The sequence below is a fragment of the Cavia porcellus genome, unplaced genomic scaffold (assembly GCF_034190915.1).
Source record: "Cavia porcellus strain 051 isolate PalLab524CR breed Dunkin Hartley unplaced genomic scaffold, mCavPor4.1 scaffold_22, whole genome shotgun sequence".
Classification (NCBI taxonomy): Eukaryota; Metazoa; Chordata; class Mammalia; order Rodentia; family Caviidae; genus Cavia; species Cavia porcellus.
In genome coordinates, this window is record NW_026947505.1 from 16,210,339 (window position 1) to 16,217,229 (window position 6,891).

The following is a 6,891-nucleotide window of genomic DNA, read 5'->3' on the forward strand; positions in this document are numbered from 1 at the left end:
TAACTTAGTTATCTCTTTAAAGATTCTGTGTCCAAATACAGTCAAGTATCAAGGTGCTAGGGGTTAAGATTTCATAAGATGAAATGATAGTGTGGGTGACATAATTTGGCCCTAAAATTAGCAGATGGATAGATGGATGGATAGATAGGTGGGTAAATATGCAAGAGATAATAAAAATAAAGCAAATGTATTTTTAAAAACTTACTTGTGGCTGGGCATGGTGGTGCATGCCTATAACCTCAGCACTCAGGAGACTGAGGCAGGAGGATCACTATGAGTTTGAGGTCAGCCTGGGCTACAAAGTGATTTCAAGACCAGCCTCAAATGAACTGTGAAGTGAAACCCTGTTTCAAAAAGACAAGAAACAAAACAAAACAAAATGAAAAAAACTTATTAGTGTAAAAGACACACTTTCTGGAGTGATGGCATATGTGTTTGAAGTCAGAGGGAGCAGTGTGAGTGTTTAAAGGGGGTGAATGACAATGTGTCTTTTATTACAATAACTTTGTATTTAAACATACACTGTATTTTTGATCATCCTACATATACATATTTTTCACATTTTGTTACAGACAAGAACTAAAGCAAAAATGCAAGATGAACTGGACAGGCTCACAGCATCTCAACTTAGATGAAGAAAAAGAGAACTGACGTTCCCATCCTAAACACGATGCAGTACGAATGACCAGGATGTGCCCTGCTTAGACTGTTTGCATTGAGTAGTAGTTTTCCCGCTGGGGCCATGGAACAAGGCTGACTCACCGTGGCACAGGATGGGGCGCCTGAAAGCACTGGACATTCTCACTGCCAGCCAGCTGAGCAAGTGGATTCTTCTGGAACCTCATCTGAAGTCCAAGGCATGGACAGATTTGTCACACACATGGGACTTAAATGAGTTAACTCCTGCTCTATAAGCAAAACACTGAGGGACCGGGGATTTAGCTCAGCGGTACAAGCACCTGCCTGGTAAGCACGAGGTCGTGAGTTTGATCCCCAGTACCAAAAATTTAAAAAGAGCAAAGCCCTGTAATATTTATGCTGGGGAAGCCACTGGCAGACAGAGCCCACCTGTAGCTTCACTTTAGCCAGTGAGATTGAGAGGCACTAGTGTTTCTGTTTCGGTTGCAAAGAATCTTACACCATTTATCCTTTTGCATCTGGCTTATTTCATGTGACATATTATCTAGAAGGTTCATCAGTGCTGTAATGTGTGACACAGCTTCCCTCCTTAGGAAGGCTGAGTGGCACTCCATGTGTACACCTTTGGCCTACGTCCTCACCACCGACGGGCACTCATCTTGCTCCCGGCTCTCGTCTATTGTGGTAACACTGCTAGGAACACGGGTGTTCAAGGGACCTCTTCCAGACCCGTTTCGAGTCCTGCGTAAGAACCGCCACTGGATTGTACCACTGGAGCTCCCGGCTTTGAATCCTGAAGTGGAAGTGCTGGGCATCCATGGATGAAGTTAGAATTCTGCAGAGAAACAGAAACAAGAAAGGTGAGTGGTGAGGGAAAGCCAGAGAGAGAGAGACAGACAGACAGAAAGAGAGAGAGAGAGGAGAGAGGGAGAGAGATGAGTTTCCTCCTGCATCATTCAAGGTTACTTCCCGCAGTCTCGCCCACTCCCTCCCTCTCCCTAAGGTAACAGCAGGAAGCTGAATTTTGGCCTCTCTGGTCTTACTCCCTGATGCGATGTCTGTGAGTACATTCCATCCCACAGTGGAGGGAATTAAGCTTCTGGACCTTAACAGAAATATACAGTCTCGGATGGCAGGACCAGGGACGAAGTATCCACGGAGCACACAGAAGAGGCAGGAGCGATGAAGCCGAAGCGGAGGGCAGAGAACCAAAGCACAGAAAAGGCTCAATCACTCAGCTGAAGAAAAGGGTGCATAAGCCAGGAAAGGAGGGCAGCCTGCAGCTGCTGGAAACAACACCCCACACCCTGCCGGCAGCCTGCAGGAAAATGGGGCCTCAGTGGGACAGCTGTATGGAACTGCGTGTGGTCAGCAACTGGAATCACCCTGGAAGTGAATCCTTCCGAGAAAACTCAGCCTCCTGCTTCCGAGTCAGTCTCTGGAAGGCTCAGAGCAGAAGGCTCGGGGAGCTAACCAGACTTCTAGAACCTGCTCCCGCTACTGCAGCCCAGGAGTAATTTTTTCCTGCCGTGTCTCATACATGTGCATGCCACACATGTGTGCCCACCACTCCCTACTACTTTCACATGCCCTCTGCCCCCCCCCCCCAGGGAAGTGCATGGCAGGCTCTCTTCCCCTCCGGGAGAAGCATGTGTCAGCCACCAGGCTGAGGTGGCCATTCCCCAGCAGGCCTGCATCTCTGTAGTTCCCTGCCCTTGCCCTCCACACAGCTGAACTCACCTGCAGCCTCATCTTTCTGGGCCTCATCAAATTTGGAACTAGCATTGAACAGCTGAGCATTTCCCATGCTTTGTCACCGTTAATTTCCTTTCTCCATGGAAATTAGGACAACTCTTACCTTGCAGCCAATCACTCATGATGACACATGCATGGAACAGTGGCTGGCATCAGGAAAGCCACTAAATTCCCTCAGATTGGTGCTCCCGTCCTTTTCTTGATCCTCTGCTTTTGTGTTGGTAAAATTTTTTAAAAATAGTGTTATTTTCCACTGTAATACGTTTGCAGGTTATGAAACAATCCTACCCACTGAGAGCCAGAGTGAAATAAACATGGTTGTTAGCTTAGAAACTTTCAGAATTTCTGAGAACTTATATGATATTCAGAAAAAAGCCCCTCTAAGAATTCCCAAATAAAATACAAGGTACACAGCTAAATTTGCATTCCACATAAACAATAAATAATTTTTAGCATAACCATAGCACAAAACTCCTGTGAGACATCCTTATGCTGAAATAGTATTAATTATTTACTAGCTCTTCAAATTTAATTGAATATCTTGTATCTTCATTTGCTATATCTGGCAAACTTATTCCTACATGACTTTAATTCAGACTTGTTATCATGGGTGACAATCTTGGAATCAGTCTGTAAAGATGCTCAGATGGGGCTCAGGTTATAGCTCAGCAGCATGTGTGTCTGCCTGACAAGCACAAGGTCCTGAGTTCAATTCCCAGTACAACCCTGACCCCAAAAAAACCCGAGAAAAACACTCAGACTTTCAACCATTGTTCTCAGGGCTAGGACCAGAGCATAACAAACCATCCTTTTCTTCCTCTTCTTCAATTTCACAGTGCTTACATTCTGTGGGGAGCATCAGGATAGAGAGAAAATTTAAACAAGAACACTGTTTAACTAGAAGGCAGTATGAAAGGTGAGCTGGGCAGGAGTGGGTGTTAGTCTACCTAGAGTGGCATTTGGCTGATACCCAGAGGAATGCTCTTTGGACATTGGAGGAAGATACAGTTTATCTTAAAGTTACATTCCCACTCATTCCTCACGGACTCATTGAAGGTTTAGTAGGTAGTCAGCACCGAAATAAGCAGTGACAGTGCAGAAAGGAACGTGACATAAGGCGTGGCCTTAGATCTCTTCTGTTTTTACGATGTTACGTACTACAAGGGAGAGATTGCCAAATACACAGATATATATAGGGCTCAGGGGCTCAGAGGTCCTCGGCAGAGAGAAAGGAGGGCTAGCATGAGCGTGAGATCATTGCTCTGGAAAAGCTTTAGCAAGAGTTACACGAGCTGCTGGAAAAAGTGAGGGGTGGTTTGCTAGGAGCTGGGAAAGAGCATTCTGGTCCCAGCGGCTATCTGAGAACCTTGGTGGGGAGCTGGAGGTCACTCAGCAAGAACAGGCAGGAATTCCATGGATGTGTGTCAGAGGATGGGCTGGTCCCCACCTACAATCCTGAAGGTTGTACTGAGACCGCACCACACTCCATAGCCAGTGGGGCACTGCCAAAGGATTTAAGTGGAAGGACAGAACAATCACATTACTCAGGCAACAAAAATGGAGGTTGGATTGAAATGAGTCCAGAAGCAGAACCTAAGAAGAAATGTAACTTAGCTTCAGTTACCTCCTGGTTCACAATATGAATGAATTGAAAATTTGAGGGCCTTAGTAGCAAGACTGAGAAACTACTATATAGGAAAAAAGTCCAGAAATCCAGGGTTACAGTTTCTTCTTTACTTGAGTGGCATGCACATGTGATCAAAGATCCATTTACATTTACAATTGCCTAACAATTCATATTGCCTGTAGCTGTTTGATTGCAGTTGCCAAATCAGAATTCTTATGGCTGTAGACCGCAGGTTATATTCAGTGGAGAGTTTCTTCAACTTTGGCCTCTTCAATGAGAGATGAAAGCTATAAAGAACACAGCATCTGGAGAAGGTCATCTTTTTTAGTGCTTTTTCATGTCGTCCTTTTGGAGAATTTGCTTTGAGTCTCTAAATGCACTATGCATCAAAGCATCGGATACTGTGTTTTCTCTAGGCTGATCTTCCCTCTGCTCTTAGGTAGAGTCTGTACTCTCAATTGAAAGGTGATGTTAGGGACACAAGTCCATTGGGGGTGGCTGTTAAATTCCTTCCCACACTATGCAGGATGCTAGAGCTTTAGGAGAGAGTACTCCATTTGCAAATCGGACTCATGCAATGTTATATTTGTTTGTTTACTTATTTATTTATTTTCTCAGAATGAGATCCTTTAAAAACCCATAGTTGAACAAATGGGTTAAGCAATCTATGATGTGGGATACCTTTGAGTAACTATTGCTGACATTTCTTTCTTGTTTGTTTTGTTTTATTTTTGAGACAGAGTCTCACTCATTATGTAGCCCGGGCTGGCCTTGAACTCATGGGGATCCTTCTGCCTCAGCTTCCCTGGTCCTGGGATTATAGGTATGCATCACCGCACCCAGCAACATTTCTAACTTTCGCAGAGGTGAATATATTGAAATAAATGAAACCACATGCCTGAGTCTCTTCCAAGGTCCTGATCCTAATTTTGCACCTGTAATTCTTGATCCCTGATGAAGGATCAAACTTGTATAACCTTCCAGCTCTATAAAACCTAGGTTTACGGTTGAGTGTAAATAAATTCAGCCTCACCAGCACCGCAGTGAGATCAGAGGCAGAGTGTTTTCTAAATTCCATAGAAACATGTTCTGTAATCACTGCAGCCTCCCTGAATTCCTTCTAGACATTTCCAGGAATTTCCAGAAGCATGTCATAGATTTTCAAGCTAATCTCTTGGCAGTGGTGATGGTCATTTTCCTCCTGCCTGTTCCACACCACAGTAGAGATGGGTCTCATCAGTACTGATAGGAAAAGTCGTAGCTCTGCCGTTGATACCAGCTCCATGCTGATAGCAGCTGCTAGGGATTGGAACTTTAATATCTCCCAAACCCCGTGTCTTAAAGGATTGTCATGCCAGGTGGCAGGACTCGGAAGTGGTGGAACCCTGAAGAAGTAGATCCTCATGGGGTGTCTTTAACTAAACAAGGGGTGTTCTTGTAGGAGAGGGTGGGACTCTGACCTCTCCCTGATGTTTTGCTTTTCTGGCCATGGGGGGAACAGTTTTCTCCGGTGCACACCCTGCCACTATGTGCTACCTCACTGCAGGCCCACAGTGAAAACAAACTCCCATATTGTGAGCCAAAATAAAAAGTTTCTCTTTGTAAATTAATTATCTCGGGTATTTTGTTACAGTGATTCAGAACTTACTAACACACCTGCCATGCCCAAGCCAAAGCAACCAGAGCTCATTTTAAGTCAGGAGATGCCAATGTGGTGTATATCCAATCCCTAGGGCTCCTTCACCATCTCGGATCAGGGATGCGACCATCCCCCCTTCCAGCCCTCTTTATTTTTGCATGCAATGGATTGCAACCAGCTCACCACATGTCTCAGGCTTAACACTGGCAGGTCTGCTGGGAAGACAGTGTCAGAGACAGATCCCAGGCGATGCCTTCACTGTATGACTGCTGCTTGTGGTATCACCACGTCATAGCTCTCCACATCCAGCAAGTTCCTCAGCCTTTCCATGCCTCAACTCTCCCTGCATCTGTAAAGTGCGTGGGGTTGCTGTGAAAACAAACTGTATAAATGCACAGAGATTGCATGGGAAATGGCACTGAATGGAAAAGTTGTACACATTGAATCACCTGGTTGAAGCATGAAATAATTGTCTATATTTCAATAGGATCTCTGCTATTGGCTAAATTTGTTTACCTTTTGCAGCCATAGCAATACATATGCACAGAATTAAAAAGACAAAGAGCAGAGACAAAAAAGACACAGAGCAAAGAAAATAATTTTCACACCAACCTGCAATCCATTAGATCTCCTCTCTGCTGCAAAGCTGCCGATTCCTCACAGGTGCTCCAGGGGAACCACTACGTGATTTCCAGCCTCTGTGCAGGGTGAGCTCTGGAGCTGACTTACCACAGGTCTACAAAGGTGACAGGGAGGACAGTGACCAGCTTTCCTATGACTCGCCCTTAGGCAGTGACCATCTGGAGGAAGAGCCAATTAACAACGAATCAGGGCAGAAAGGACACAAAGCTGCAATCAAGGTAGCAGGAAAAAAAATATAAAGAGGGAGACAGCAGAAGTCATCCTGAGTGGAACAGTTAGATGCTGCTGAGCTTAAAATCATGCATGACTCCTTCTATGTGTCTGTGCTCAAAGATTTATTCAGTCTGATCCCAAAGAAATTTTAAGAAGACAGTATAATTTTGCTTTATGTCAGGTATGTTCAAATCACCTTGTGCCAAAGCTTAAGTTAATTTAGAAAAAGAAAACAATGAGACTGATGTAGTCCTAACATGGTGGAGCAGAGTCACACTGGTCTCCAGGCAGCTATTCACAGCCCTGCACAGGGCTCTTTGTCCTAGACCATCAGCCCATGGACCAAGTTTGTTAATGAGGGCAATGCGCAACTCAC

General features: G+C 44.8%; 1 long non-coding RNA gene across 2 annotated transcripts; it reads right to left on the bottom strand.

The window, feature by feature from the left end:
* Positions 1 to 462: 462 nt before the first annotated feature.
* On the bottom strand, positions 463 to 6,598 carry LOC134472233 (uncharacterized). 2 transcript variants are annotated; one of them, XR_010042127.1, is made up of 3 exons: positions 6,273 to 6,598; positions 5,844 to 6,009; positions 463 to 2,604 (listed from the first exon to the last, which is right to left on the bottom strand). It is a non-coding gene; the product is annotated as an uncharacterized LOC134472233 (long non-coding RNA). The 2 variants fall into 2 exon arrangements; XR_010042126.1 differs by having other exon boundaries at positions 463 to 6,009.
* Positions 6,599 to 6,891: the final 293 nt, after the last annotated feature.